This window comes from Etheostoma spectabile, chromosome 15 (assembly GCF_008692095.1).
Source record: "Etheostoma spectabile isolate EspeVRDwgs_2016 chromosome 15, UIUC_Espe_1.0, whole genome shotgun sequence".
Classification (NCBI taxonomy): Eukaryota; Metazoa; Chordata; class Actinopteri; order Perciformes; family Percidae; genus Etheostoma; species Etheostoma spectabile.
In genome coordinates this window covers 3480097-3485624 of record NC_045747.1, presented here as the reverse complement: position 1 = coordinate 3485624, position 5528 = coordinate 3480097, and the positions used below count along the sequence as shown (strand labels likewise).

Below are 5528 nucleotides of genomic sequence, written 5' to 3'. Positions count from 1 at the left end.
CACTAATGCCGCTGAAATATATTTTCTAATCAAGATTTTTTTCAAGAAAGGGCTCATTTTTAATCCCAACAGCTTTGTAATAATGTTTCAGTGCAAAAAGAAACTGTCAAAAAGTATTCTATATTCACAGCTGGTAAAGCCACATTGAGTCAATTTTTGCAAAGACACGGTTTGTCGCCTTCCATATGAGCTTCACCTGGCCTAATAATGGATCAATTAGGTCTGCGGTGTGTATAAAACAACCCCAGTACACTAGACCTCTCACATCACTGCAACTAGACCTCTGCAACTAACCTAAGATTCACCTGGAGACTAAGTTTGGATATCAAGCGGCTGAGACCAGATCCTCTGCTGATGTGGCAGACACCTTCAATGTGTCTCACGTCAGTCCAGAGGATGAAAAAAACATTTGAGAGACACTGGAGGACGTGACAAGCCCAGGTCAGGCAGACCCCGCAAGACAACTGCTCGAGAGGACCGTTTGTTGTGACAATCCAAGGCCAGCCCATTCTACTGCACAGAGCTCCACCAGACCTGGCCCCGGAAGTCCCTGTATACCACAACGGTTTGTTCGGATTCTGTTCTCAAAATCCTCCATGGTCGAACAGTGCCCAGAACCAGCACAAACAAAAGACAATTGAAACACCGTGGCATTTACCAAGGCCACGCCTGCTAAAAGGTGACGCTGGAGAATGGAAAAAAGTGATTTTTCAGATGAATCGTTTGATTACACCACAGTTGCCGCAAATATGCAGGAACCTACTGAGGCCCGCATGGATCCGATTCACCCAGAAAACAGTGAAGTTTGGGGCGGAAAATCATGGTCTGGGTTGTATCCAGTATGGGTGTGCGAGAGTTCTGCAGGGTGGAAGCACACAATCATAGTCTCAAATACAAAAGATCTTAGCTACCTCTTTATATCCCAACTAAAAGAGCCAAATTCCCAATTTCCTCAAGGGCAGAAGATCAAGATGTTCCAGGTTGGCCGCCCAGTCACCACATGACACCATTGAGCATATGTGGTAGGGAAAAGAGAAATGGAAGACCAAACCAAAGAATACTGATAAACTCTGGGAGGCACAATTGATTTCATCAAACTTGTTGACTCTGCCAAACCGCATGGATGCAGTCCTCAAGCTCATGGAAGTCATAAAGATATAAACGAACTCACAGCACCACTATTTAATTTGCTGACATATTGATTTTGTAGATTTGTTCAATTTGTTTAGGCGACAAAACTTTTGTCTGGCCAAAATTTGACCTTTCTGTCTTTTTAATAATAAATCTTTTTTTAGTGAAACTAAAGTTTAAAAACTGTGCACATTTACGAAAACTGCCACCGCTCTACTCATTTAGTAACCACATTGTTAATATGATCCGACCATGGCAAGTGGCTATGACATTTTTAACTTTTTTGACATACTATATTAGGACTTTTTCATTATTTTTGACATACTATACATGACTTTTTTGACATACAACTATGACTTTTTCATTATTTTTTTCGACCCACTATTATGACTTTTTATCACTTTTTTTTCAACATACTATACTATGACTTTTTTATGACTTTAAAACATACTATACTATGACTTTCATTTTTTTACATACTATACCATGACTCTTATCACTTTTTTGACATACTATACTATACTTTTTATGACTTTGTTTGTATACTATACTATGACCTTTTTGTCACTTTTTTGACAACCTCCCATGACTTTATCACTTTTTGACATACTATACTATGACTCTTTATCACTTTTCGGACATATTTACTATGACTTTTTTATCACTTTTTCGACATACTGTTCTATGACTTTTTATGACTTTTTTAACATATGACTTTTTTTCATTATTTTTTCGACATACTATGTCCTATCACTTTTTCGACCCACTATACTATGACTCTTTAGCACTTTGACTACTATACTGTCTTTTTTCACTTATTTTGCACATACTGTTCTATACTTTTAAAACTTATACATATTAAGCCATGACTTTTTTTAAATATTAACATACTATGACTTGTTTTATGACTTCATCACATACTTTTACTTTTAATCACTTTTTTCACATCCTTTAATCTGACTTTTTGATATTTGTTTAACATACCATACTACATTTTTTTCACTTCAATACCCTATGACTTTTTCTACATTCTATTCTGACTTTTTACAACCTTTTTGACATACTACAGACCCTTTTCGACATACAATATATGACTTCATATTTTTTCAACACACTAATGACTTTTTGACATACAATACTTGTGTTTTGTTGTAAAACGGCTGTTGTCTCCACTCCTGGCCTGAATGTCCTGTGCACGGGACTAAGACGCGAGGTGGGAATCGAAGAGAGGAGTCGTGGATGCACAAATAGGGAAATGGGAAAGGCAGAGTTGTAGTGTGTCATAAAAACAGTAAGTATGGCAAATCTACTCAAAACACTTGTAAAATGACACCATGGCAGAAAAGGCCGGATGACAAAATATGTGATGTGAGATTTTTTTTTTAATATAAAATACATAAATAAAGCATCTGCAGGTGGCATCAGGAGCATGTGCACATATTCATATACACACATTCATATATGTGTAGGACTCAACACACTACCAGGCATACAATTCACCCCATACAAAGTAAAAGACAAAATGATGGTAGTTGCAACCATTTGACAACGGTACATAAATGATCTTGCATGGACCAATGTCTGCACACTACACGTCTCATAAGGAGCACTGCAGCAGTTCTGTTAAACTGATCCGTTAACCATACAGCAAACCAAAATCACTGATTTTATTAAGATATGTCCTCAAATGTTGCAAAGAATCTCCATTGAATAAACGTTCCAAAATGAGAAACTATTTGAAAAAGAAAGCAACACTTTAAATTCAATGTCTGACTAAAATGTCTATTTCTAACCGGTAGAATTTTAAACATGATGCATTTACTTTTCAAAAATGATTACACTAAATACATTTTGGAAAGAAACTCTTCCTCTTTTCTTGTCCCCTCAGCTCCACAAGCAAATAATATTAAACACTTTTGACAAGTTGAATGCAGTCTGTAACATTCAGAATACAGTTTTATTTAGTTTCAGTATCTCCCGGGCGCCACTGATTGCACATTTAAACATCTGTCCTTAAACATAACACAAGGCTCTGTCTCACGCTATAACTGACACGGAGATTTCTTTGGCCAAATAATTTGAAGTGTTTAACATTGACTGTCCAACACATCTTCAACAAAAAGGTTTTACTTTGCACTTACATCTGTGGACAAGTTAGAGGAGGTGAGAAGGTGACCAATCAGACTCTGTGGATAGGGGCCGTCCCATTTTATTGAAGGCGCATGGGCCCACACACAATCATACTATGTATAGTTCGCACAAAAAACAAAAAATGTACGTATAAACCATATTCCTCCAAAAATTATAGTGCTTTTTTTTTTATTCATCCCTTAATGATCATTAAAAAACATACAAACTGTAAAATCACCTTTTATCTGTCCTAAACTGCTTCAAATAAGCTGCGTAAAATGGCACCAAGCATGGAGTGACTCCTGCAGTTTTGTGCACTCACCCTCCACGGAAAAAAACAACATTGAACAGCAGCACAAGCCACGACAGCAGCAGAATAGATTGATATGTTAGGGCATTACCCTCCCTTGGGTTTTATAAAGCCTCTGTACACCTTAGACCATTTTGTCTCAAAACATAATTTCTTCTTTCATTTAACAACAGTATTCAGACTATTGCTAAAAAAGCTCGAGAAAAAAAGTGATATTTAACCATTTCTCTAAAAGACAAAACAGTCAACAGCTTTTGAGCAGAAGAACCTCACCGATGGGGATGTTTTGCTGATAATCTGTTTTTGCAGGCAGAATCTGACATTAACCTGTGAGAGGCTTTGACAGCAGCGCCGGCATAGACATCATCATCCTCCTCTTACTAGTAGAAGATGCATGTGTGTCTATGCGAGGGTAGTTTTTGAAAGCTCCCCAGGCGTGGAAGCAGCGCGAGAAGCAGTGGGGCTCGTTCCCCTTCCGCACCGTCGCAGCTTTCTGGGCTGTGCCGTCCTTGGAGCGCATGTGCTGGATGTAACCTGGAGAGGAAAAGGATTTAGTAAAAATGGATTTGTTTTTATTTTTTTACCAAAACATTTGAACACAAAGAAAGAACAGACAGAAATGCACAGACACAAAGACTGCAGTTTTGAACTACCCTGGCAGGCTTTGAGACTCAGTTTGATCTCCACCTGGCTGGTCTGATTACCGACCCACATGTACACCTGAGGAAACAAGAAAAAATGACAGTAATAAATGAAATGATGAAATCAAACTGATTCCATTGTAGACAACTCTATAATCAATTGTTACCTCTTTGCCGTTGTCCAGCAGCATGATGTCATCATCGGCCATTCGTCCTGACAGAAGTCTGAGCACTTCTCGGACACGGAGAAATACCCTTCTCGTTCAACACCTGCGTGAGGGAAAGGCAGGGACAGGGGGGGGGGGGGGGCACGATGAGATAGTGGCAAAAACAGAGAGCAGATAGTATCACATATGGATTTATAATTCTCCGGACTTCTTTTAACTAGAATGACTAAATTATAATTACAGATAATGTTTCCTCACCTAAGAGCCGAGCATGTTTCATGTAATCTGCATCTTCATCGTACTCCTTCTGAGAACCAATCCCCCACCCAGAAGAAGTTCTCTGGCTCCTCCCCCTCATTGATTACCTAGGAGACAATTGATAATTAGAAGACACGTCAACAAAACAACAACATTGCACAGCAGCTAAGTATCTAAAGTATCTGTCTTATCTCTGGATGCAAATAGTTTTCATACACACTTTACAGAGAAGAGGTGGTCAGTGATATAGACATGCGCACATACATCATAAGTGTAAATACGTCATATTTATCTTTTGGGTGTAATTATTTTCTTTTGTATGTGAGAGTATTTAGGTTATTCAAATAAATTTTTAATGTCGCCCAGTTTAATTCAGCAATGAAAGGAGTTGAAAATATTGATGAAATGGGAGCTCATAGTGTGCAGTGTGCGCAGATTTATACCTTTTTTTGTATTTCAAGTTACACAATGAATAAGAAATGAAAAAACAGGACTATAGAAATTATCTTTATGTGACTATTATCGCCACTGTTCATCACACCCCCAACCGCACCATCAGACACCTTGAGAGCCTGGTCCGGCCAGGTTTCTCCCTAAAAGGAAGTTTTTTCTCGTCACTGTTACACAATTGCTTGGGGGAATTACTAGAAGTGTTTGAGGCTTTGTAATTTAGAGTGTGTTCCGGTCAATGTGTCTCGTGATAACTTTTGTTATGATTGGATACTATAAATAAAATTGAATATTCCTACAAAGGAACCCGTGCACATGCCCATTACCTGCTTGCTGTACGTGTCATCGAACATATTGTTCATGATGTCCTCGGCCAGTTTGGCTTCGTCGGGGTCCGCGGCTCTGCCCACCCAGGTGTAACGATGCCTGTTGTCTGTGCTC

The 5528-nt window shown here is 38.6% G+C and overlaps 1 long non-coding RNA gene across 1 annotated transcript; it reads right to left on the bottom strand.

Annotated features, from left to right (window-relative positions):
- Positions 1-4074: 4074 nt before the first annotated feature.
- On the bottom strand, positions 4075-4420 carry LOC116702347 (uncharacterized). Its single transcript, XR_004335131.1, has 3 exons — positions 4380-4420; positions 4225-4291; positions 4075-4105 (listed from the first exon to the last, which is right to left on the bottom strand). It is a non-coding gene; the product is annotated as an uncharacterized LOC116702347 (long non-coding RNA).
- Positions 4421-5528: the final 1108 nt, after the last annotated feature.